This window comes from Lissotriton helveticus, chromosome 1_1, assembly GCF_964261635.1.
Source record: "Lissotriton helveticus chromosome 1_1, aLisHel1.1, whole genome shotgun sequence".
Lineage (NCBI taxonomy): Eukaryota > Metazoa > Chordata > Amphibia > Caudata > Salamandridae > Lissotriton > Lissotriton helveticus.
Window position 1 is genome coordinate 1,465,225,603 of NC_136057.1, and position 27,964 is coordinate 1,465,253,566.

Consider the following 27,964-nt stretch of genomic DNA (forward strand, 5'->3'; position numbering starts at 1 on the left):
TCTATTTCCCCTCCCACATTCAACTTCTTTCAATCCCCATTCTTTACTTCCATTACCCTCTGTTCCTTTCCTTTGCTCCCTCACTCATTCTCTTTCCCTTAATCATTTACTTCACTCCTACACACACACACCTCCCCCCAACACACACACACCTCTGACATACACCCCACACACCCACCACACACACCTCACACACACACACACACAGCCACACACACACTCCTCACACACACACACACACACACATCCCACACACACACACTCCACACACATACCACCCACACCCCCACACATATCTCACACACCCACACACATCTCACACACCCACACACTCACACCCACACACTCACACCCACACACACACACTCACACCCACACACACACACACACACACACGTTACACACCCACAACCCCACCTACACCCACTGACTCCCTATAAGTCACCCACACTGCCTTACTTACCTTTCTTTCCTGTTTCACTTAGACTCTTTCAGTCACTCCTTCCTTTACTCTCTTTCACTCCCCATGTCTTACCCTTATTCACTTTTACCCACCCTCTTTCACCCCTCTTTACTTACACTCACTGCTCTTTTCTCACCCTCCCTCACCGTTGTTCATTTATTCCGGTTCCGTCACTACCCCTCATTCCCCATTCTTTACTGTCCTTCCTTTTACTTTCAACACCCACTCACATTCTACCAGTACATCTACTTTAGTCTTCTTTTTCTCTCTTCCCTTCTTTCGCTCACTTATTCATTTTCCTTTTCTCACTTACACCCTATATTACACCTTCTGTTTTTTACTATGTAATAAACAATCCCTCTGTGTTGCTCCCTCTAGCTCTTTTTCTCTTAACATTACTCTCTCTGTGTTCTTCCCTCATGCTCACTCTTTCTTTCTTTATTTTTTTGGGTGCGCGCCTCGGTGCGCGCCCCGGTGCACATACCGGTACGCGTACCCTGCAGAAAAAAGATTGAAAGAGATTCTTTAAAAATATAGGTTTATTTTGATAAATTAAAGGTAGTTATAAAAACAGTTTTTTTTATTCTTTTTGTTTTATATTTGTTTTATATTTTTTTTATTGTTTTTTTGAACATTTTTATATTTTTTTTATTTTTTATGGGGAGAAACAAAAAACAGGGAATTGTAAATGGCTCAACTGGAGCAAAAAAAATCAGAAAAAATTAGGGTTTTTCGGGCACTTATGGTTATCACCAGCACAGATGATAAGTTTTATACTTTGCTCACCATAGCAAAGTGTCTTTCCACAATATTTGCACACGATTTTAAAATCGTTAAAATTTGGTTGTATGACAGCCATCGTCTCTCTTGCCTCTGAACCCGATGGAGTTGGTTCATTGGATGTTGAGGGTCTGGATGTTGATGGGGGTAGCTGAGTGATGAGTGATGTAATATGTGATGTCATCAGCAGTGCATTGCACGCGCAAGTTATAGTGAGTCCAACTAACTATAACGTGGGAAGTTCAATGGTTTTATGCGAGTAAAATTTCCAGCTAACTATAACTGGTGTGAAACCTATGGTTTTTTGTGAATATATATCTCTAATCTCTAATCTCTAATCTCGTGGAGAGATTGAGGCCGAGGCCGGATCCCCAAGGTCGTCCTGAACCGACTGCGCCACAGGTAGATAACAGCAAAAACAACAAGTGATGGACTGAATGTGGATCAATGTCACACACTCCCCCAGTCAAAAGATCTGGGCCCAAATCCATCGTTTTTTTGCACTCCACACCACCCTGGGTTAGACAATGGCGATATGCAAATCAGCTCTGACCCTGTTGCCCCATGGGAACAGTCCAGTCCGAACTACAAAAGCCATGTCCTTCCCAGAACGGAATCAAGCATCCGAGGACCGGACCGGTTTCGAGGTAACACCTCTCTTCAGCCCGGCTAGCTTGACTCCAAGTGGTGTGGAGTGCCTGGGACCATACGTCTGGGCATCCCCAGCGCACTTAGGGCGGCAATTGCAAAAACAACAAGTGATGGACTGAATGTGGATCAATGTCACACACTCCCCCAGTCAAAAGATCTGGGCCCAAATCCATCGTTTTTTTGCACTCCACACCACCCTGGGTTAGACAATGGCGATATGCAAATCAGCTCTGACCCTGTTGCCCCATGGGAACAGTCCAGTCCGAACTACAAAAGCCATGTCCTTCCCAGAACGGAATCAAGCATCCGAGGACCGGACCGGTTTCGAGGTAACACCTCTCTTCAGCCCGGCTAGCTTGACTCCAAGTGGTGTGGAGTGCCTGGGACCCACGTCTGGGCATCCCCAGCGCACTTAGGGCGGCAATTGCAAAAACAACAAGTGATGGACTGAATGTGGATCAATGTCACACACTCCCCCAGTCAAAAGATCTGGGCCCAAATCCATCGTTTTTTTGCACTCCACACCACCCTGGGTTAGACAATGGCGATATGCAAATCAGCTCTGACCCTGTTGCCCCATGGGAACAGTCCAGTCCGAACTACAAAAGCCATGTCCTTCCCAGAACGGAATCAAGCATCCGAGGACCGGACCGGTTTCGAGGTAACACCTCTCTTCAGCCCGGCTAGCTTGACTCCAAGTAGTGTGGAGTGCCTGGGACCCACGTCTGGGCATCCCCAGCGCACTTAGGGCGGCAATTGCAAAAACAACAAGTGATGGACTGAATGTGGATCAATGTCACACACTCCCCCAGTCAAAAGATCTGGGCCCAAATCCATCGTTTTTTTGCACTCCACACCACCCTGGGTTAGACAATGGCGATATGCAAATCAGCTCTGACCCTGTTGCCCCATGGGAACAGTCCAGTCCGAACTACAAAAGCCATGTCCTTCCCAGAACGGAATCAAGCATCCGAGGACCGGACCGGTTTCGAGGTAACACCTCTCTTCAGCCCGGCTAGCTTGACTCCAAGTGGTGTGGAGTGCCTGGGACCATACGTCTGGGCATCCCCAGCGCACTTAGGGCGGCAATTGCAAAAACAACAAGTGATGGACTGAATGTGGATCAATGTCACACACTCCCCCAGTCAAAAGATCTGGGCCCAAATCCATCGTTTTTTTGCACTCCACACCACCCTGGGTTAGACAATGGCGATATGCAAATCAGCTCTGACCCTGTTGCCCCATGGGAACAGTCCAGTCCGAACTACAAAAGCCATGTCCTTCCCAGAACGGAATCAAGCATCCGAGGACCGGACCGGTTTCGAGGTAACACCTCTCTTCAGCCCGGCTAGCTTGACTCCAAGTGGTGTGGAGTGCCTGGGACCCACGTCTGGGCATCCCCAGCGCACTTAGGGCGGCAATTGCAAAAACAACAAGTGATGGACTGAATGTGGATCAATGTCACACACTCCCCCAGTCAAAAGATCTGGGCCCAAATCCATCGTTTTTTTGCACTCCACACCACCCTGGGTTAGACAATGGCGATATGCAAATCAGCTCTGACCCTGTTGCCCCATGGGAACAGTCCAGTCCGAACTACAAAAGCCATGTCCTTCCCAGAACGGAATCAAGCATCCGAGGACCGGACCGGTTTCGAGGTAACACCTCTCTTCAGCCCGGCTAGCTTGACTCCAAGTAGTGTGGAGTGCCTGGGACCCACGTCTGGGCATCCCCAGCGCACTTAGGGCGGCAATTGCAAAAACAACAAGTGATGGACTGAATGTGGATCAATGTCACACACTCCCCCAGTCAAAAGATCTGGGCCCAAATCCATCGTTTTTTTGCACTCCACACCACCCTGGGTTAGACAATGGCGATATGCAAATCAGCTCTGACCCTGTTGCCCCATGGGAACAGTCCAGTCCGAACTACAAAAGCCATGTCCTTCCCAGAACGGAATCAAGCATCCGAGGACCGGACCGGTTTCGAGGTAACACCTCTCTTCAGCCCGGCTAGCTTGACTCCAAGTGGTGTGGAGTGCCTGGGACCCACGTCTGGGCATCCCCAGCGCACTTAGGGCGGCAATTGCAAAAACAACAAGTGATGGACTGAATGTGGATCAATGTCACACACTCCCCCAGTCAAAAGATCTGGGCCCAAATCCATCGTTTTTTTGCACTCCACACCACCCTGGGTTAGACAATGGCGATATGCAAATCAGCTCTGACCCTGTTGCCCCATGGGAACAGTCCAGTCCGAACTACAAAAGCCATGTCCTTCCCAGAACGGAATCAAGCATCCGAGGACCGGACCGGTTTCGAGGTAACACCTCTCTTCAGCCCGGCTAGCTTGACTCCAAGTGGTGTGGAGTGCCTGGGACCCACGTCTGGGCATCCCCAGCGCACTTAGGGCGGCAATTGCAAAAACAACAAGTGATGGACTGAATGTGGATCAATGTCACACACTCCCCCAGTCAAAAGATCTGGGCCCAAATCCATCGTTTTTTTGCACTCCACACCACCCTGGGTTAGACAATGGCGATATGCAAATCAGCTCTGACCCTGTTGCCCCATGGGAACAGTCCAGTCCGAACTACAAAAGCCATGTCCTTCCCAGAACGGAATCAAGCATCCGAGGACCGGACCGGTTTCGAGGTAACACCTCTCTTCAGCCCGGCTAGCTTGACTCCAAGTGGTGTGGAGTGCCTGGGACCCACGTCTGGGCATCCCCAGCGCACTTAGGGCGGCAATTGCAAAAACAACAAGTGATGGACTGAATGTGGATCAATGTCACACACTCCCCCAGTCAAAAGATCTGGGCCCAAATCCATCGTTTTTTTGCACTCCACACCACCCTGGGTTAGACAATGGCGATATGCAAATCAGCTCTGACCCTGTTGCCCCATGGGAACAGTCCAGTCCGAACTACAAAAGCCATGTCCTTCCCAGAACGGAATCAAGCATCCGAGGACCGGACCGGTTTCGAGGTAACACCTCTCTTCAGCCCGGCTAGCTTGACTCCAAGTGGTGTGGAGTGCCTGGGACCCACGTCTGGGCATCCCCAGCGCACTTAGGGCGGCAATTGCAAAAACAACAAGTGATGGACTGAATGTGGATCAATGTCACACACTCCCCCAGTCAAAAGATCTGGGCCCAAATCCATCGTTTTTTTGCACTCCACACCACCCTGGGTTAGACAATGGCGATATGCAAATCAGCTCTGACCCTGTTGCCCCATGGGAACAGTCCAGTCCGAACTACAAAAGCCATGTCCTTCCCAGAACGGAATCAAGCATCCGAGGACCGGACCGGTTTCGAGGTAACACCTCTCTTCAGCCCGGCTAGCTTGACTCCAAGTGGTGTGGAGTGCCTGGGACCCACGTCTGGGCATCCCCAGCGCACTTAGGGCGGCAATTGCAAAAACAACAAGTGATGGACTGAATGTGGATCAATGTCACACACTCCCCCAGTCAAAAGATCTGGGCCCAAATCCATCGTTTTTTTGCACTCCACACCACCCTGGGTTAGACAATGGCGATATGCAAATCAGCTCTGACCCTGTTGCCCCATGGGAACAGTCCAGTCCGAACTACAAAAGCCATGTCCTTCCCAGAACGGAATCAAGCATCCGAGGACCGGACCGGTTTCGAGGTAACACCTCTCTTCAGCCCGGCTAGCTTGACTCCAAGTGGTGTGGAGTGCCTGGGACCCACGTCTGGGCATCCCCAGCGCACTTAGGGCGGCAATTGCAAAAACAACAAGTGATGGACTGAATGTGGATCAATGTCACACACTCCCCCAGTCAAAAGATCTGGGCCCAAATCCATCGTTTTTTTGCACTCCACACCACCCTGGGTTAGACAATGGCGATATGCAAATCAGCTCTGACCCTGTTGCCCCATGGGAACAGTCCAGTCCGAACTACAAAAGCCATGTCCTTCCCAGAACGGAATCAAGCATCCGAGGACCGGACCGGTTTCGAGGTAACACCTCTCTTCAGCCCGGCTAGCTTGACTCCAAGTGGTGTGGAGTGCCTGGGACCCACGTCTGGGCATCCCCAGCGCACTTAGGGCGGCAATTGCAAAAACAACAAGTGATGGACTGAATGTGGATCAATGTCACACACTCCCCCAGTCAAAAGATCTGGGCCCAAATCCATCGTTTTTTTGCACTCCACACCACCCTGGGTTAGACAATGGCGATATGCAAATCAGCTCTGACCCTGTTGCCCCATGGGAACAGTCCAGTCCGAACTACAAAAGCCATGTCCTTCCCAGAACGGAATCAAGCATCCGAGGACCGGACCGGTTTCGAGGTAACACCTCTCTTCAGCCCGGCTAGCTTGACTCCAAGTGGTGTGGAGTGCCTGGGACCCACGTCTGGGCATCCCCAGCGCACTTAGGGCGGCAATTGCAAAAACAACAAGTGATGGACTGAATGTGGATCAATGTCACACACTCCCCCAGTCAAAAGATCTGGGCCCAAATCCATCGTTTTTTTGCACTCCACACCACCCTGGGTTAGACAATGGCGATATGCAAATCAGCTCTGACCCTGTTGCCCCATGGGAACAGTCCAGTCCGAACTACAAAAGCCATGTCCTTCCCAGAACGGAATCAAGCATCCGAGGACCGGACCGGTTTCGAGGTAACACCTCTCTTCAGCCCGGCTAGCTTGACTCCAAGTGGTGTGGAGTGCCTGGGACCCACGTCTGGGCATCCCCAGCGCACTTAGGGCGGCAATTGCAAAAACAACAAGTGATGGACTGAATGTGGATCAATGTCACACACTCCCCCAGTCAAAAGATCTGGGCCCAAATCCATCGTTTTTTTGCACTCCACACCACCCTGGGTTAGACAATGGCGATATGCAAATCAGCTCTGACCCTGTTGCCCCATGGGAACAGTCCAGTCCGAACTACAAAAGCCATGTCCTTCCCAGAACGGAATCAAGCATCCGAGGACCGGACCGGTTTCGAGGTAACACCTCTCTTCAGCCCGGCTAGCTTGACTCCAAGTGGTGTGGAGTGCCACACCACTGGAAGCAAGCTAGCCGGGCTGATGAGAGGTGTTACCTCGAAACCGGGCCGGTCCTCGGATGCTTGTTTCCGTTCTGGGAAGGACATGGCTTTTGTAGTTCGGACTGGACTGTTCCCATGGGGCACAGGGTCAGCGCTGATTTGCATATCGCCATTGTCTAACCCAGGGTGGTGTGGAGTGGAAAAACGATGGATTTGGGCCCAGATCTTTTGACTGGGGTGAATGTGTGACATTGATCCACATTCTGTCCATCATTGTTGTTTTTGCAGTAACCGCTTTAAGTGTACTGGGGATGCTCAGACGTGAGTCCCAGGCACTCCACACCACTGGAAGCAAGCTAGCCGGGCTGATGAGAGGTGTTACCTCGAAACCGGGCCGGTCCTCGGATGCTTGTTTCCGTTCTGGGAAGGACATGGCTTTTGTAGTTCGGACTGGACTGTTCCCATGGGGCACAGGGTCAGCGCTGATTTGCATATCGCCATTGTCTAACCCAGGGTGGTGTGGAGTGGAAAAACGATGGATTTGGGCCCAGATCTTTTGACTGGGGTGAATGTGTGACATTGATCCACATTCTGTCCATCATTGTTGTTTTTGCAGTAACCGCTTTAAGTGTACTGGGGATGCTCAGACGTGAGTCCCAGGCACTCCACACCACTGGAAGCAAGCTAGCCGGGCTGATGAGAGGTGTTACCTCGAAACCGGGCCGGTCCTCGGATGCTTGTTTCCGTTCTGGGAAGGACATGGCTTTTGTAGTTCGGACTGGACTGTTCCCATGGGGCACAGGGTCAGCGCTGATTTGCATATCGCCATTGTCTAACCCAGGGTGGTGTGGAGTGGAAAAACGATGGATTTGGGCCCAGATCTTTTGACTGGGGTGAATGTGTGACATTGATCCACATTCTGTCCATCATTGTTGTTTTTGCAGTAACCGCTTTAAGTGTACTGGGGATGCTCAGACGTGAGTCCCAGGCACTCCACACCACTGGAAGCAAGCTAGCCGGGCTGATGAGAGGTGTTACCTCGAAACCGGGCCGGTCCTCGGATGCTTGTTTCCGTTCTGGGAAGGACATGGCTTTTGTAGTTCGGACTGGACTGTTCCCATGGGGCACAGGGTCAGCGCTGATTTGCATATCGCCATTGTCTAACCCAGGGTGGTGTGGAGTGGAAAAACGATGGATTTGGGCCCAGATCTTTTGACTGGGGTGAATGTGTGACATTGATCCACATTCTGTCCATCATTGTTGTTTTTGCAGTAACCGCTTTAAGTGTACTGGGGATGCTCAGACGTGAGTCCCAGGCACTCCACACCACTGGAAGCAAGCTAGCCGGGCTGATGAGAGGTGTTACCTCGAAACCGGGCCGGTCCTCGGATGCTTGTTTCCGTTCTGGGAAGGACATGGCTTTTGTAGTTCGGACTGGACTGTTCCCATGGGGCACAGGGTCAGCGCTGATTTGCATATCGCCATTGTCTAACCCAGGGTGGTGTGGAGTGGAAAAACGATGGATTTGGGCCCAGATCTTTTGACTGGGGTGAATGTGTGACATTGATCCACATTCTGTCCATCATTGTTGTTTTTGCAGTAACCGCTTTAAGTGTACTGGGGATGCTCAGACGTGAGTCCCAGGCACTCCACACCACTGGAAGCAAGCTAGCCGGGCTGATGAGAGGTGTTACCTCGAAACCGGGCCGGTCCTCGGATGCTTGTTTCCGTTCTGGGAAGGACATGGCTTTTGTAGTTCGGACTGGACTGTTCCCATGGGGCACAGGGTCAGCGCTGATTTGCATATCGCCATTGTCTAACCCAGGGTGGTGTGGAGTGGAAAAACGATGGATTTGGGCCCAGATCTTTTGACTGGGGTGAATGTGTGACATTGATCCACATTCTGTCCATCATTGTTGTTTTTGCAGTAACCGCTTTAAGTGTACTGGGGATGCTCAGACGTGAGTCCCAGGCACTCCACACCACTGGAAGCAAGCTAGCCGGGCTGATGAGAGGTGTTACCTCGAAACCGGGCCGGTCCTCGGATGCTTGTTTCCGTTCTGGGAAGGACATGGCTTTTGTAGTTCGGACTGGACTGTTCCCATGGGGCACAGGGTCAGCGCTGATTTGCATATCGCCATTGTCTAACCCAGGGTGGTGTGGAGTGGAAAAACGATGGATTTGGGCCCAGATCTTTTGACTGGGGTGAATGTGTGACATTGATCCACATTCTGTCCATCATTGTTGTTTTTGCAGTAACCGCTTTAAGTGTACTGGGGATGCTCAGACGTGAGTCCCAGGCACTCCACACCACTGGAAGCAAGCTAGCCGGGCTGATGAGAGGTGTTACCTCGAAACCGGGCCGGTCCTCGGATGCTTGTTTCCGTTCTGGGAAGGACATGGCTTTTGTAGTTCGGACTGGACTGTTCCCATGGGGCACAGGGTCAGCGCTGATTTGCATATCGCCATTGTCTAACCCAGGGTGGTGTGGAGTGGAAAAACGATGGATTTGGGCCCAGATCTTTTGACTGGGGTGAATGTGTGACATTGATCCACATTCTGTCCATCATTGTTGTTTTTGCAGTAACCGCTTTAAGTGTACTGGGGATGCTCAGACGTGAGTCCCAGGCACTCCACACCACTGGAAGCAAGCTAGCCGGGCTGATGAGAGGTGTTACCTCGAAACCGGGCCGGTCCTCGGATGCTTGTTTCCGTTCTGGGAAGGACATGGCTTTTGTAGTTCGGACTGGACTGTTCCCATGGGGCACAGGGTCAGCGCTGATTTGCATATCGCCATTGTCTAACCCAGGGTGGTGTGGAGTGGAAAAACGATGGATTTGGGCCCAGATCTTTTGACTGGGGTGAATGTGTGACATTGATCCACATTCTGTCCATCATTGTTGTTTTTGCAGTAACCGCTTTAAGTGTACTGGGGATGCTCAGACGTGAGTCCCAGGCACTCCACACCACTGGAAGCAAGCTAGCCGGGCTGATGAGAGGTGTTACCTCGAAACCGGGCCGGTCCTCGGATGCTTGTTTCCGTTCTGGGAAGGACATGGCTTTTGTAGTTCGGACTGGACTGTTCCCATGGGGCACAGGGTCAGCGCTGATTTGCATATCGCCATTGTCTAACCCAGGGTGGTGTGGAGTGGAAAAACGATGGATTTGGGCCCAGATCTTTTGACTGGGGTGAATGTGTGACATTGATCCACATTCTGTCCATCATTGTTGTTTTTGCAGTAACCGCTTTAAGTGTACTGGGGATGCTCAGACGTGAGTCCCAGGCACTCCACACCACTGGAAGCAAGCTAGCCGGGCTGATGAGAGGTGTTACCTCGAAACCGGGCCGGTCCTCGGATGCTTGTTTCCGTTCTGGGAAGGACATGGCTTTTGTAGTTCGGACTGGACTGTTCCCATGGGGCACAGGGTCAGCGCTGATTTGCATATCGCCATTGTCTAACCCAGGGTGGTGTGGAGTGGAAAAACGATGGATTTGGGCCCAGATCTTTTGACTGGGGTGAATGTGTGACATTGATCCACATTCTGTCCATCATTGTTGTTTTTGCAGTAACCGCTTTAAGTGTACTGGGGATGCTCAGACGTGAGTCCCAGGCACTCCACACCACTGGAAGCAAGCTAGCCGGGCTGATGAGAGGTGTTACCTCGAAACCGGGCCGGTCCTCGGATGCTTGTTTCCGTTCTGGGAAGGACATGGCTTTTGTAGTTCGGACTGGACTGTTCCCATGGGGCACAGGGTCAGCGCTGATTTGCATATCGCCATTGTCTAACCCAGGGTGGTGTGGAGTGGAAAAACGATGGATTTGGGCCCAGATCTTTTGACTGGGGTGAATGTGTGACATTGATCCACATTCTGTCCATCATTGTTGTTTTTGCAGTAACCGCTTTAAGTGTACTGGGGATGCTCAGACGTGAGTCCCAGGCACTCCACACCACTGGAAGCAAGCTAGCCGGGCTGATGAGAGGTGTTACCTCGAAACCGGGCCGGTCCTCGGATGCTTGTTTCCGTTCTGGGAAGGACATGGCTTTTGTAGTTCGGACTGGACTGTTCCCATGGGGCACAGGGTCAGCGCTGATTTGCATATCGCCATTGTCTAACCCAGGGTGGTGTGGAGTGGAAAAACGATGGATTTGGGCCCAGATCTTTTGACTGGGGTGAATGTGTGACATTGATCCACATTCTGTCCATCATTGTTGTTTTTGCAGTAACCGCTTTAAGTGTACTGGGGATGCTCAGACGTGAGTCCCAGGCACTCCACACCACTGGAAGCAAGCTAGCCGGGCTGATGAGAGGTGTTACCTCGAAACCGGGCCGGTCCTCGGATGCTTGTTTCCGTTCTGGGAAGGACATGGCTTTTGTAGTTCGGACTGGACTGTTCCCATGGGGCACAGGGTCAGCGCTGATTTGCATATCGCCATTGTCTAACCCAGGGTGGTGTGGAGTGGAAAAACGATGGATTTGGGCCCAGATCTTTTGACTGGGGTGAATGTGTGACATTGATCCACATTCTGTCCATCATTGTTGTTTTTGCAGTAACCGCTTTAAGTGTACTGGGGATGCTCAGACGTGAGTCCCAGGCACTCCACACCACTGGAAGCAAGCTAGCCGGGCTGATGAGAGGTGTTACCTCGAAACCGGGCCGGTCCTCGGATGCTTGTTTCCGTTCTGGGAAGGACATGGCTTTTGTAGTTCGGACTGGACTGTTCCCATGGGGCACAGGGTCAGCGCTGATTTGCATATCGCCATTGTCTAACCCAGGGTGGTGTGGAGTGGAAAAACGATGGATTTGGGCCCAGATCTTTTGACTGGGGTGAATGTGTGACATTGATCCACATTCTGTCCATCATTGTTGTTTTTGCAGTAACCGCTTTAAGTGTACTGGGGATGCTCAGACGTGAGTCCCAGGCACTCCACACCACTGGAAGCAAGCTAGCCGGGCTGATGAGAGGTGTTACCTCGAAACCGGGCCGGTCCTCGGATGCTTGTTTCCGTTCTGGGAAGGACATGGCTTTTGTAGTTCGGACTGGACTGTTCCCATGGGGCACAGGGTCAGCGCTGATTTGCATATCGCCATTGTCTAACCCAGGGTGGTGTGGAGTGGAAAAACGATGGATTTGGGCCCAGATCTTTTGACTGGGGTGAATGTGTGACATTGATCCACATTCTGTCCATCATTGTTGTTTTTGCAGTAACAGGTAGATAACAGACACTAACGACACCAGGCGGAAGTAGCCCGTTGGGTGAGTGCAGGACTGACAATGGGGAAAGTGACCCAGAAGAAGACATATGCTGCCCTCCACGTGGAGACTACGTGTTTTCAAAGGTATGATCAAGCTGAGACGAGCAGAGATACTGCCCCTGAGGGGCCCACCCTAGCGGACATCACTCAAGCTCTCACTGCCTCAAGGAAGGCGCTGAAGACTAAGATCGACTCGATTGGGACGGAACTTACCTTGCTGTAAGAGGATCACCACAGGCTTAAGGAGAGGGTGGGGCTCACCGAAAAAAACACCCCCTGAAATCCCGGAAGCAGTTTCCACGTTGCAGAAATCCTTAAAGTATGGAGGCCAAGGTTAAAATACTGGAAGAGCGAGCGGAGGACAGCGAGGGTAGGTCCAGAAGAAACAACCTGCACATTGTAGGGGTTCCGGAACGCCTCCTGGATGGTCGACCAATCAGGGACTCACTTCCCTGCAGGAGGCAAAGGAGTGGCTAGATGCCCGGTGGAATCGAGAGGCTCGCACTTCCTCCCCGGACTTAACTCCGTAGAATCTGACCAAGAGCCAACATTCCCCCATAGCTCCATCTCCTAAAGAAAGCCGAATGGAGCGACACAAAGCACGGCAGGCAATTGCAGAACTTAGCTGTGGAGGTAAAAGCTCTGGATCGAGCAAAAGTGTTCCTGAAATAGACAGATCTGAAAGTTCGTTACCAGATAGTGCAAATGAGGACTCTGAGACTGATCTCCCAGAAGTCCCTCCTCAAACAGCGGATGAAATAGCCTGAATGTGAAGGTCCATGAAGTCTTTCAGGTGGTGCCAATGCAGCTGTGTGCGCCTCATACTGGGGTTCAGGCATAGCTGCAGTTGATTGATGATGATTGAACCACTTTGTCTGACAGCTGTTTCATGATGTTGGGGGGTGTAGCCTGGAGGGGTTTCGGGTCCGTAAGGGTAACCTTCGCACCCCACCACTATCAGACTTTCTTCTTATAAGTGCAAGTTTGGATGGGAACTTGTTTCTCTGTACCTGTCCTGAGGAGGGGGAGGGCGGCGGGGGGGGGGAATTCTTATTGTTCATGGGTTCTTGTTCTGGGCCAGGAATGTCTCTTTTAGGGAAGCTGCTTGCCTTGGAACATCAGGGGATGCATACTATGCTACGCCGGCATAGGATTCATGCGTACTTGGTAAGGAGGGGGGTGCAAATTACCCTATTGCAGGAGACTCACCTAACGGAGAAGGAAGGTGCTGCACTTCAACGCAGGTGGAGGGGACAGGTGTTTTATACTACTTATTCAGCTTTTACCAGGGGGCCCTGGTCTGGGTGAGGGTGGGGGTCCCTTTTCAATGCACTAGGCAAATAATTTATCCTGAGGGAAGATTTGTAGTGGTTTCGGGGCGTTTAGTTGGTAGGGACATAATGATTGGGAGTTTATATGCCTCTAACATAGAACAACTTGAATTTTTGGCAGAGCATTCGAGGACATTGGCCTCAGTACTGAAAGGATCGGTACTGCTGGGGGGGCGACTTTAACAGTGTAACTGACGTCGGATTGGATCGCTCCCACCCACATGCTCCAATACATAAGTTGCAGAGGCCAGACGTAATTGGCAGCAGAGATGGGCCTTGATTGATACCTGGAGGTCCCAGCATCCCGGGGAAAGGGATTATTACTTCTTTTCAGCCCTGCACGAGCTTCATGTTCGACTGGATGCTATTTTGTGTTCTCTGAATGTGCACGGGGGGTTTAAGACGAGTGAATACCTGACCAGAACGGTCTCTGATCATAACCCTCTGTTGGTGACTTTGGACTGGTTTCGTGTTCGACCTAAAATACCCGGAGGCACTGGAAGACCCGGTCTATCGGGGCCACCGTGGGTTCCGCTATTGATGATTATTTTTAGACAACGCTAATATGGCGACAAATCCGTGCAGAGAATGGGACGCTTTTAAGACTGTTATTAGGGGCCACTGCATTGGGGAAGTGGTGAGGGCACGTACGGTCCTATTGCAGGATGTACAAAGGGCAGAACAGCAACTCTGTGAAATGGAGAGAGACTGGAGAGGGTGGATAAGCAAACAGACCTCCTTGAGGCTAGAGAGGAAATGGCAACATAAGTAGAACGACTACGTTGTTTCAACTATAAAAATTATACAACCCGGGCCCACGCTGAGAGAGAATTTCGGGACACTCTTGGCTTGGTTGGCTAATCCAGCGAGAAGGGGAATGACAAGATCTTTATAGACAGCAAGATATTAACGCCCAATTTCTGGAATACTATACTAACCTATATCAGAGTAGACTGGCTCCAGGCAACGAAGAGCTAGCTGGGTTCATGGGAGAAATTTAACTTCTAAGCTTAGATGAAGAGGCGGCGGAAGATCTGAGTAGTGAAGTAGAGATCGGGGAGGCGCGAGGGGTCATTAAACATATGGTCAGAAATAAGACACCGGGGACAGATGGGTTGCAGATAGAATTTTATTCGACGTACGTAGATGTTTTTGCTTCCAAACTAGTGGCGCCCTATAATTGGGTGAAACAAGAAGGCTGCTTACCTGCTTCGACAAGAGGCAGTGATTATTCCTCTCTTAAAACCTGGAAAACCGGCTTGGGATAAGACTGCATACCTCCCACTCTCCATGCTCAATTTAGACTACAAAATCTTAATTCTTATACTGGCCTCCCGCCTCCTCCCACATATCACAGCGCTAATCCACACTGACCAGGCGTGCTTTATTCCAGCCAGGAATACGGCAATAAATATCCGTTGACTCCTATGAGTTTTTTTGAGGCGGACACCTACAGAAAGAGGAGGCGTCTATTTTCACAGTCCCTATCGAGAAAGCCTTCGATAATCTTGAGGGGCCGTATCTCTTCAGTCATGTGGAAATTTGGACTGGGGAGCAGTTTGTAGAATGAATGGCTCTTTTGTACAAGGATTCCACTGCTAGGGTCAGGACGGGGGGGGATGATCTCAGATGCCTGTAGGGTGGGCCGAGGAACAAGGCAAGGCTGCCCACTGTCTCCTTCGCTGTTTGCCCTGGTGATGGAGCCTCTGGCTGCGCATGCTAGATCGGTGCGCCACTACCAGGGGTTGGAGGTGTCTGATCAAATTCAATATATAGCATTATATGCAGACAATTGATTGATGTTTCTGGCTCGCTCGGGAGAGGCACTTTGGGGAGCTAAAGTACTCCTGAAAGCGCTGGGGAGAGTGGCAGGCTTAGAGTGAACTGGGCAAAGTTCTGTCTCTTTCCGACAAGGCCGGACAGAGCGGGGCCATCGGAGACGGAGGGGGTGAAGTGTAAGGATAGATGCCTGACTTACCTGGGCAGCCAAATATACCGCACACAAGGCGACCTACTGGAGGGCAGTATAGGGAGAGCGTTGCGAGCCACCAAAAGCAACTTCGACTTCTGGGGGGACCCTCCCGCTGTCAGTGGCGGGCCGAGTTTCCCTTTTAAAGTTGGTGACTCTGTCTTGACTCTTGTATTACTTTGGCTCACTGCCAATTTGGATACCACATAGACTATTCGCTCAGCTCAAAACAATGGTTATGAGTTTCCTGTGGGGTTCCTGGGAGATGAAGGGTGGCACTTACTACCATGATGCGGCCTAGAGCGGAGGGGGGGGGGGGGCTTTGCGGTACCAGACTTTGAGGCCTGTTATCTTGCTGCACAGCTGCAGTGGTACACGAAATGGATGGCGCAGCATCTCCAGAGCACAGACTACCATGGGGACGATGTTTCATGTTTGCGTCTATTATCACAATTGCTGTTGAGTCTCCCTATACGGGTTCACTCGGTCCCTTCTGACTTGAGTACAGTGCCCAAATGTTGGAATAGGTCTCTCCGGCGAGTACGGATACAGTGCCTATATGCATCTGACATCCCACTGATCATATGCGAGGCTTTCCCCCACGGAGGGAATTGGCATAGACTACAGGCCTGGAGGGAAGCGGAAATGTCCACAACAGGAGACTTGTACGACGAGAACACTCTGCTTCCCTTCAATGACCTTCAAGAACGATATGCTCTACCAAGGGGAGATTTTCTTCTGCATGCAGCCCTTACCGCAGCTATGTGGAAACACTGGCAGGCAAGGATCACTGAAACTCAGTCATCAATATCTAGTGATATCAGTTGGAACTTTTAAGGCGGTTACTTGCCTTTATAGGCGCCTAACGCAGGAAATACTGCGACCTTTGACTGCATTACGCATCAAGTGGGAGGAGGATTTGGGTGAGGCCATAGACTAGAAACCTTGGGGGGAGCTGGTGGAGAGAGCCTGGAATTGCTCCAGAAATGCCAGATTCCAGCTAGTCCACTTCTATGTTCTGCATACTGCATATCTCACCCGGGTAAGATTAATGAATACTTTGGTGTCCAGTCAGATGTTTGTCCACGATGTTCCATGGAGGGTGCAAGGTTTTTGCATATGTTCTGGGATTGTCCACCCTTGAGGGACTACTGGGAGGAGGTCACTACAGTTTTGGCGAATACAACGGATAGAGAAGTTGTGACGGCCCCAGGGTATTGTTTGCTGCACTGGTTCCCTCACGCAGCCAGGAACAAGGTCAGAAGCACGTTTTTGGACTTAGGACTTGTCTTGGCTAAAAGGGAAATAACTAGTCATTGGAAGGCGAGGGGTGGCCCTAACCTATCCAGATGGACGAGGAAATTTGAAAGATGGGCAGAATGCGAGGGGACAGGCAGAATGCAAATGGCTAAAGGGACAGGGAGCGAGAAAACTCTGCTCTGGCATGGATAGCGCTAGTGGAGCTCCTGAGACACCCAGCTGAGGATCGGGAAGATAGCCTAGATGGAGAGGGCCCTGACAGGTACGACTGATCACCCGGCACTACCACCGTTCCTGACTGTTGACCACTCAACGGACCGGACCCACCATATTGAGCATACCCCACCAAACTTCCGATGGCGCATGGATGTTGGAGCAGGAAACAGTTCACACTCTGGTGTAACCCTAGATTATATGGTTTTTTTTGGTCTGATAATTAGCGGAATGCCTGAGGCGTGTGGGAGGGCAGGAGTTTGGGTAGGGGCAGACTGGAGTTGTAAAGGGAGCACAACGACTGAAAGAAGAGATCCTAGTGGATTGAATATTGTATGGAGTTGTCACTAAGTAAAGAGTTAGGGGTGGACCAGTGGTATGATGAATGCTATTCTCCTGTCCCACAAGTGGGAGTACTGGACAATTGAAATTGAAGGGATTGTTTTCATTGTGATTACTTGCTTTCCTACGCCTGCGGGCGTTTTTCATGTAGTGCTAATACTTCCTGAGATCCATTTGGATATGTACCTTGAAAACTCAGTCTGTTTTAAAAAATAAAATATAATAGTAAAGTACTTATTCCTATCTAACCTAACCATTGAACCCATGCACTTTTTGCTGTCTACACATTAATCCTATACTTCTATACTGCGTTGTGGATAAAGATATCAACCCCAATAACATTCTACATCATCTTTGGAACTTCCCTATAGTTCTGTGGTGTTTTTTAAAATGTTTTAATTTTTTTTTTAAATAACCACTTTTCTTTGGTGAATTGTTTTCAAAGGGGAGAAGGGGACTGTTACCACTGCAGCCTGTATCAAGAGTTAAAAAAAAAAAAAAAAGACAGGCCACATAATCATCTGTCCCCTCCACCACCCAGTCACCACCAGAGTTGCAGTCCAACACCCCAGTCGATTGAGTTATCTCAGTGATCTCGTCCTACCCATTCTGGGTAACTTGATTGTCTGCCAACTTGTCCAACATCTCTGACCCACTCTGTAAGGTCCTCCTGTTCAGATTGACCTTAATCGGATTTTTTTTTCTTCAGTGAGTGCCTCAACATTTTGTTGTTTTGGGTTTTCTGTGTGACAACCAGTGTATCATTATGTGGTGTTCTGCCAGCAAGAGACCCATGGTTGCGAACCAACCTGTAGGACATCTTCCCTCATTCGGGTACAATGTTCTGTAGGCAGGGTTGTATTATGAACTGTAGGGGTATCTCCGTTGCTTTTTTGAGCTAAGTCACTGTCTCTTTCCATTATATCATCAGTTTGTTGCACCATGTTTAGGAAGGTGGCCTTGGGCTTGCCGCCTTTGGAGTAGAACGAGAGCATGTCCGGGTATATCTGATGTATTCTACTAGGGGCCAGATTTGTGTGATGCAGATGATTAAAATGTGTCATTTTTAATCTGGCATTCCTGGCCACTTTTTGAACCTGTGCACGTGCCCTAGTCTATTCTTCATCCATCATGGGGCTCAGTAATTCCCCATCTTAGACTGTCCGCACCCTAAAATGTGCAGGTGGCTTACCTTCTTTGAATGTCTGGTTTATATGTGACGCCAGGCCTTTTCCCACATCACACTCCAGAATTAATTCTAATACGTGGAGAGTTGCAATGTAGCTGGGAAGCCAATCAACACCTCCCTGGAAGTGCTCACCAACCTGGTGAATTGCATGAAGTGCCCAACAGTGATCCCAAATGTCCCCAAAGCCTAATCAAAGGTTAGGTGTGCTTTCCCTGGATAAAGGTCGCCTAGCATCAGGCTGTCGGCGTCTTCACTTCACGGATCTGGCAAACTGGCTGTAGCCATTCAGTTGACGGGGATCTACTAAATGGCGGGTACTTTAGCACTTGTTTGACTGCTTGTCCCCATGCATTAGCCATGTGCCGCACTACCCATGGGAGCTGTCCGGCTAGTTTGCCCCTGTAATGAAGTAAACTGGCAAGCTATCTCCCTCTGTTACACCCTCTAAGAGTCTGTGTTCCCACTCTGGGGTCTCCTCACACCTCTTCGCTGCATGCTGCAATTGGGAGGCGATATAGTATAACTCAGGAAGGCCAATCCTCCCTTCTCCCGAATCTAGCTTCAATATTATTTCCAGTCAGACTTTGCTCCGTGTTCTGTCCCACAGCAATGAGTCAAGGAAGCGATCTATTTCTTGAAAGATTTTACTTCTACTTCCTTAGGACAAATCTTGATGCTTTTTCTGTGAGCCACCTTATGTAACTAATGTCTTTTTATTTATTTTTTTTATTAATTTTTTGCTTAATTATTTTCCATACTGGTTGCATTTTGTTCTTGTTAGAAAAAGCCATTAGCTGCATGAAGCCATTTTCAGACGCAAGAGTGCTAATGTTGCAATACATTGCATTTGTCTCTGCAGGTTACTTTGTGTCTGGTGCCGGCGGCGTGTTCCCTGCAAAAGGATCTCCCTGGATAATGCAGATTCGTTGATCCATGCTGAAAGAGCCCACTGGATGTCTTCTAATGGGTTAGCAAGCGACAACACAGGTCAGTTGCTAAGTTACAAATCCTAATCATGTTTATGTATTTTGAGTTGCTTTTAGAAGATTGTCTTAACACAAAATGATTTTCCTTAACCTGATTGCGGAGATGTTCTTGTAGCAGTAGTTTTTTCTTTTAAGAAGTCTTGGTGCCATGTAGATCCCAGTGAGCTATTCAAAGAGGGTGAACTTTTCATAGCAGGGCTATAAAAGGCGGTTAATTCCAACAAGTGGTTTAATTAGCATGTTGTATTATCTGCGGTATTTTTACTCTGGACTGCCCAAGGCTTTCTGTAAAATAGGAAAGAGCTGTTTTTACACAATTGGTTGCCTTTGATTTTGATGGATGCACATGATTTGCCCCTGTGTTTGGTTGATTCAACTTGTTTTGTACAATCTTCCACTTATGGCTTGCTCTGGAGATTTTGAAGGTGATGAGTTGCTTGGTCTTGCATATAGTTTATTGTTTTTCCCCTATGTGATTTATGCAAGATGCACAAGTGTTTGCAGTCCAGTGCAAGCAATTATTTCCCAAGTGCATTGTTCTAAACAAATGCTAGCTGCTCAGTGGTCTCACCAAGCGTTGCATCCTCCACAAGTTCTTAGGCTTTCCCAGTACTATCCCAGCCAGCTGGAGACCGCACTAACAGTCGGGACCCATGTATGAGTGCTGACTTGAACCGCATCAGGGCAGTTTGATAATTTCTTACATCCAACCTTCTGCAGATGGGAGCTATCCATTCCCTCCTAATCTGATAATAGGCTGTGCAAAACAACAAACAATGAGCATCCGTTACGCCATATATCTTGCACAGTTGTCTGAAATGTTTGGGGTTGTGTGCCATTTACAACAGAAACACTAGACTGGAAGAATTCTTGCCCTAAATTTCAAATACAAACATCTTGCTTTTGGTGGCTCTTTTCTATCTATTATGGGTTAAAACGCACAGATCAATTTAATATCCAAGAACATCCCATGCAGGTTTCCTGATTTTCTCCTTAAATATTTTTTCAAAACAACCTGCAAATATCTGTTTTAACTAAAGGTATCAGATTTTTTAATTTTATTTAAAAAAATTGTTTTTTTAAGTTTCAAAAACCTTTATTGAAACATGATAGCATGGTACATCAATGCAATAAAATCAAAGTGGTATACATTGTATTATGTAGCAGAAGAGCCGCATCTTCCCATGCAGAGCAGTACTGAGCAATTTTCAGGTAAACAAAGGAATATACCATGGGTGACTTCAAACGCCCCCCCACCCCCCCAACATAGTTATCTAATACAGTGATCGAAAGTCCGAAGTAGTCCTGTAGCAGTGTAGTCGAGCCTTGAAGCCACATTTGCGAAAGTGGGACCTTTGCCATCCAAACTGCGCAATCACGCAAGACATAGTGGGCACTACATTCAATTGACGTCCTAGACAGAGGCGCAGTGGTTGACCCCATTCTTATAGTCAGGCACAGCAAGGGCAATACAGTTAAATTATAACACATTGGCAAGCAGTTATGGATTGCATTCAGAGGAGGGCATTACCTATCCTGTACTTGGGGTATCGTTTCGATGTCCGTTGCTTCTACAGCCTGGACAGTGTCCTCCTCTACTCTCAACTGGAGGAGATATGTCGTAAAGGGGGCCCATATGTCTTTTGGCTGTGAACTAGGTGGCAGGAGTTCCGCATAGTCGTGTAAGATCTCTTGCCAGGTAGACATAGAACTAATCCAACACTTAAATTTGGGGGCGCGCCCTCTACCCCAGCGGCATGCAATTAATGGCTTAGCTAGTAATAAACTGAGGGCCAGGAGTTTTTTGTGATTAGTAACCACGGATTGTGTCAATCCCAACAATGGTTGGAGCGGGCATGGGGTGAGATCTACGCCTAGCATGCTTGTTAGGCCAGCAAAAACTTGTTCCCAAAAACTGGAAATCTGGGGGCAGGACCAAGCTAAGTGTATAAAATAAGCGCCAGCGGCGCCTCAGCGTAGGCAGCAATCTGTTTCGCGTAGGTCAAGTCTTTTCAGCCTGGCAGGCGTGTGATACAACCTATAAAAAAATGTATAATGTAGAAGTCGCAATCTATTATTGCTTGTAATTGCCTGTGTTTGAATGCAGCTGCTTTCCCATTGTTCATCTGTCAATGGTGACTCAAGGTCTTTATCCCACTCCGTTCTAGCACTACTAGGGGTGGTTCTAGGTGCGGCCTGCACATGTTTGTAAAGAATGGATACTACGAGTCTTGGGGTGTCCGGCTGAACTATGGCGTGGAGCGGAGCAAACGTGTCTGGTTCAGTGGGGAATGAAGAGGTAAGGGCCCAGACGTTTTGCCTCAGTCTAGTAAACAGGAATGTGTCCATGCAGGACGGGGACATTTCCCCAAAAAATTGATCCGCTGTACGGAAGGTACCCTGCACATACAGGTCTCCCCAGCAGCAAATGTTAAGTTTCCGGAGCAGGTTGTGACAAATTACTTCGCAGGTGACTTGTAGTCTCGGGTCATTCAACAAAGGGAGATTGGGTGAGTAGACAAATGGGCAATCCAGGGCCCGCACAAGACGGTTCCAGGCCTGTACTGTGCAGTCCACAGTGGAGGGGTCCCGGCTTCTTTGGCTCACCATGGTGTGTATATAGCCAGTTGGAACTATGGGGGTCATGTAGCCGTCCTCAACAGCCAAATGTGCCATATAGGGTGGTGGGTGATACCAGTAGACGGCGAAGTGCGCCTGTGCGCAATCATAATATCGTTCAAAGTTGGGCACATTGAAGCCGCCTAGGTGAAAGGGAAGCATGAGGGTGTCGAGGCTGAGGCGCGCCTGTTTCCCACCCCAAATCAATCGCGCGATCTGGGACCTGAGGGAGCGGAAGAAAAAATTGCCTGGGTTATACAGGATGTTTATAAAAAGATATAACAGTTTGGGCAGAATATTCATCTTAATTAACGCAATGCGACCTGCCATGGAGAGGGGGAGATGCAGCCATTTAGTGACGTCTGTTATTTTATCCATGGCAGTGCCAGAAGTGGCGCGCATCAGTGCCTCCTTATCCCTATGAATGTGGATGCCGAGATATTTCAGGTCATCTTGCTCCTACACTAACGGGTAGTCTAGTTGGAATGGGTGTGTGCTGTCAGTAAGCGGAAAAATCGCCGATTTGGCCCAGTTAATTTGTACTCCGGCAATCCCCCCCCAAATTTTGTAATTTCACGTAGGACTGGATTTAAATTATCGCAGGGTTTTTCTATTTAGAGTGTGATTTCATCCGCGTAGACCGAGACGAGGAGTGGTCGGCAGCTATAGATGAGGGATCGATGATTATGCTTTTGCCGGAGCATTGCGGCTAGGGGTTCGATTGCTAGGGCAAATAGGATGGGGGACAGTGGGAAGCCTTGGCGGGTGCCTCTTTGGACAGTAAATGGAGTGGACCTGAATCCATTGAGGAGCACAGTAGCTGTAGGTTGATGATATAGCAATCTCATCCAGTCAAGGAAGCTGAAGGGCAGCCCTATGTGTTGTAACGTGCCAAGCAGGTAATCCCATTCTAATGAATCTAACGCCTTGGTGGCGTCAAGGAACACCGCCACGGCGTCGCATTTAGGGTTAAGGTCTTGAAGCACAGCGTGAAGAGTGCATAGGTTATGGGAGGTAGCGCGATTAGGTACAAACCCGGCCTGGTATGGGAGAACCAGGCGCTCCATGAGTAAGTTGAGTCGTGTAGCTAACACCTTGGCGAGGATCTTGGTGTCTCAATTTAAAAGTGATAACGGGCGATAGGAGTCGCAGTGTGAGGGGGTCTTACCTGGTTTAAGCAGGGAAGTGATAAGGGCCTCGCGCATGGTGTGGGGCAGACTGCCTTCTTCCAGAGCGGTATAGTACACCTGTTTCAGTATGGGGGCCAGAATGGGGGCGAAGAGCTTATAAAAATCGATAGGGAGGCCATCCGAACCAGGGGCCTTGCCCGAGCGCATGCTCATAATAGCCTCGCTGGTTTCATCCAGTTCTAGTTCAGCGTGGAGACATTTCTGCTGCGCATTTCCCAACCATGCCAGCGCAACATCATCAAAGTATGTGGGGAGGTCAAGGGGTTCTGTTCTGTGTGAGGAATATAGTTCCTGGTAGTGTTCTCGGAAAGTGCGAAGTATGTCAGGGAGATTCCTATGAGTATTTCCACCTTCATCTTGTATTTCAGTAACATAATTAGCGAATCTAGGGGGTTTAACCGCGTTTGCCAAGGCTTTGCCTGGTCTTTCCTCCTCCCCATATATCCGGGCCAAGTGCGGGCGTCCTAGGAATTTGCTTTCTTTGTCAGCTAGTTGCGTGTATTCCGATAGTTTACGTCGCATACGTATATGGAACTCTAAGTCCGCAGGGCTGCGATCAATGGACCTCTCCAAATCCCTCAGCTCTGCCTCTAGTTTATGTAAGTCAGTGCGCAATGATTTTAAGATACCAACTCCTTTGGCAATACACCAGCCCCTGACGGTTACCTTGAAGGCCTCCCAAACGGTGACAATGCTATCAACGGATGAAACATTGCGCTCAAAGAAGTCCCGGATGTCCTGTTCCAGTTCGGCTTAGAAAGCAGGGTTCCGGAGATGTGCCGGGTTGAGACGCCAGGACAGAAAGGGAGAACTATCCAGGGGAAGCTGTAGTTCCAAAAGGACTGGCGAGTGGTCAGAGTAAGTACGGGCTAGGTGTGTTGCGCGTCGTAGCCAGGGAGCTAGACCAGCAGAGACAAAAACATAATCTAAACGCGCCCATGTGGGAGTGTTGGGTAGAATAGTGTGTGCCTTCTCGCAAAGTGGGGTGCAGATATCGCCATGCATCTGTCAAGTGGTTATCGACTACTATATCACTGAGCGTGGTTTGTGTGTTGGTATAGTGTGAAGGAAGGGGATGAGATCTGTCCAGGGCAGGCTGTTGCGCCGTATTGAAATCTCCGCCTTGGATAACGTGCGTGATGCCCAATGTATGTATTTTGCTCCAAAGTGTTAGCAGACTGGAGGGGTTATCTACGTTGGGGCCATAGAAGTTAGCAAAGAGAACATCATGCGAACACAAGCGTCCCCACACCAGACAAAACCGGCCTTCTCTGTCAGTTTCAGACCCTGTAGGCGTAAAGGCTACTCCCTTTTTTACCAGAATTGTAACGCGAGAAGGTGCGACTGGAGGCCCACCTGGATGCTAATTGTGGATTGTGCTCAGGGGCCAGGTGTGTTTCCTGTAGGAGAGCTACATTTATGCCGTGCCTGTCAAGATATCCCAAAATCTGTCTACGTTTTCTAGGGTCATTTAGGCCTCTAACATTCCAGGAAGCTAGTCTAATGATCTGATTTGCCTCCGGACGGGTCACAGTGGACGTGTAGGTATGTAGCATGAAACAATAGGCAGGTCAGTGGCAGATGGCAGATTGAGTAAGCATTTGAAGAAAGAGTGCCACATGATATGTACAGTGAGTAGAAACATTGATACTTCGGACCAAATACCACATTTCTTTCCCCCTCCCCCCACTCCCACACTGGCGGCCCCAACTTGCCAGGAAAGAATCACCCCCCCCCCGTAAACAATACGCTGAGTCGTGGCACCCAGCCGAAACAAAACCGTCCCAAACGTTAACTATCATTAGTTCTCCGTGGGTAATGCCCTCAGATGGGAGGGCCACTAGGGGCTCCCGCCCGTATCACTCCATCTCCTTATTTCACCCATCCACAACTTCCTGGGTCACAGGGGTCGGACTGACGGGACGGAGGCGAGCGGCCGGGAAACAATAAGTGCCTACAAGTCAATAGGATCATTATACATCACCAGTCAGTTGGTCGTCATCATGTCTCCAGGAGGAAGACGCCAGTTCTAGGTTGAAGCTGCGTGGAGATAGCGACTCAGGAAGGTTCAGACAAGGGTGAATGGGAGCGCGAGCGGCGACGGGCAGCCGCCTCGCATGAGGATGATCTTCTGTCATGTTTCAAATATTCCTTGACCTGTTGTGGTGTCTGAAAAATGTGTTGGCGGCCTCTATGGTGAATCTGTAGCCTCGCAGGGTAGAGCATCGCATACTGGATACCGCGGGTTTGGAGCTGTTTCTTCACCGCAAGGAATTTTCGCCGAGCATCTTGTACCGCCTGGGTGAAGTCCGGATAAAAGGACAATATTGTATTTTCGAAACGCACCTCGCCTTTCTCTCTCGCCAGGCATAGCAGGGCATCTCGGTCTCGGTAATTGAGGAATTTCATGATGATCGGGCGCGGTGTCGCTCCCGGAGGGGGTTTGGGCGCCAGGGAGCGATGGGCCTGCTTGATAACCAATTGCGCCAAGGAAGACTCGCGTCCGAAGAGATCACTTAACAAGCGCTCCATGTAGTCTTCCACTCTTCCGGTGTTTGTGGATTCCGCAAGGCCCAGCATGCGGAAGTTGTTTCTTCGGGAGCGCGCCTCCAACTCCTCGTTCTTGTCAGCTATGACCCTCAATTTGTCCATTTGTGCTATTTGCTTTTGATTAGAGGTAGCGCCATCTTCCAGATCGGATACTCTTTGTTCAGCTTCTTTAAGGCGTTCTTCGTGCCCATCCAACTTCGCCACTACATTATCTAGCCTGTGGTTCATTGAGTCAATTTTGGAGTCAATTGAGGTGAGGCTTTGTTGCATGGTGACTAGGAGGGCTTTCCAGCTGTCCTCTCGTGTTTCGGGTGGCTCATCGTCACTTTGGGATTTAGAGATGGCGCCCGCTGCCCTGCGCCCATCGAATAGCAGTTTAGACTGTCTGGGTTCCGTTTTGCCCATTGCGGCTGGTCGGGTGGTGCGGAGGTACGGTGAAGTAGGGGAGAGGGAGGCCCGCACTCTTCCACCCAGCTGTTTACGCATTTCCAGTAAGTAGTGGGTAGGAGTACAACCAGGTTAGGTCCTTTGGGTGGTCGCGGTCCAGCACCTTCCCCACTCACGTGCAGGAGGGGGGGAACCAGAGGGGACGGAGGGGAACGGATGTCTGATTGATCCGCTCGCGCCCTCACCTTCCGATCAATGTGGTCAGGTACAGCATCGCCCGCAGCCCCCTCGTTGACGCGTTCTTCAGCGGTGCCAGCTACTATGCGAATATGCTCCCTACCTGAGGATAGCCAGGGACAGTGCTGAGTATTGTATTTCTAGTCCAGAATGAGTGCAGCAGGACGAGACTGGGCCAACCCACGTCACCTTGCGGATCCAATATGTCAGGGGGTATTGGGCTGTCAGTCCAAGCGAGGCCCGCGAGTGCACTCGTATGCCCTCTCCAAAATGGCGGCCACAGGGTATGTATGGCCCAGCGTTGCAGCGCGTGTCCCGGGAAAATGAGGCGGCCCAACGGGGCCGTGCTGTCTACCAAGCAATGGTCTGGTCAGGAGATGGGGTCCGAAACAGCCATTAAGCAGGCGCAGCGTGGAGAAGTTCAGGGGCCCGGGTAGTGCATGGTTGTGGAGGATGGCGGGCTGAACGTCTTCCGCCTCAGTGCCCTACGCCATTCCAAGCCGCACGGTGTCCCCTGCCCCCTCCGCCACCAGGCGACGACACAGCCAGCCCCCGACAGATTTTAGGAGGACGGTGGGTGCTTCTTCGGGCCGTCAGGCTCCCACCACGCCACCAAAGAAGCCAGGAGCGATCAATGGAGGTAGGGGGGGAGGGCGGCAGTGTCCCACCGTCAGGTGTCCAGCGCCACAGGGCAGGGGGGGGGGGCCCACACATCCAGCGGGGAGACGCCAAGCCCAAGGCCGAGACTTGCGAGCAGCTTCGGACCCGCGGCAACTTCGTCCGCCGATTGCGGGCCCGTCTCAACAGCCACCGGCACAGGATTTTCACTGAGGTAGCAGCTTGGTCTCCCAAACACTTCGGTGGCAGTAGAAGACTTAGTCTGAAGGCAGGATGGGGATTATGGCGATTTTTCTTCCCGGCAGGGCGAGAGCTCTACACTAGAGCGGCCATTCCGGTCTGGCGCCACCGAGCGCCCCCAAGGTATCAGATTTTTAGATATGGAATCCAGCTTGTTCCAAATTTGGGATCCAGAGTAAATGGAACCACAATTTCACATTTCTAAACCATGGCAACTTGCACTCTGTATCCAATCTTCTTAGCCCCTGAATAGAATTGCTTTAGGGTTCCATTTTGCTACATGACCACACTCTTAGCCAATTTGAAACCCATTTTTTATTGGCTATCTTTTCAATGTTTCTCAAGCTCCGGTCCTGCCTCGGAAGGCTAGTTGGGGCACTTTGAGGCATGTTGAGCAAAAAGCTACCAAATGTATTTTCAACTTTTACTAAGCTAGTCAAGTTTCAATGGCCCCAAATCTCAGCACATTGGAGTGCTGCGGCAACTTAAAGCGGTGCCCCAATCGTTTTGGCTCAATACATCTCGATCATTGGTGATATGGTTAAAAAAAGTGGGAGTTCAACAACTTCAATATGACAAAAGCCCTATGCTTAAAGCTTATACTGCTCTTGGTGATTTGGCGGGACCAGAACATAGTTTGCCTACCTCACCCCCAAGTAATC

The 27,964-nt window shown here is 50.0% G+C and overlaps 1 protein-coding gene across 1 annotated transcript in view; it reads left to right on the plus strand.

Annotated features, from left to right (window-relative positions):
• Nucleotides 1–27,964, plus strand: part of RNF41 (ring finger protein 41) — a 320,109-nt gene that overhangs the window by 53,365 nt on the left and 238,780 nt on the right. The window contains exon 2 of the mRNA XM_078686225.1: nucleotides 19,335–19,462. The gene's annotated coding sequence lies outside the window, so the exon portion shown is untranslated. The remainder of the gene's footprint in view (nucleotides 1–19,334; nucleotides 19,463–27,964) is intronic.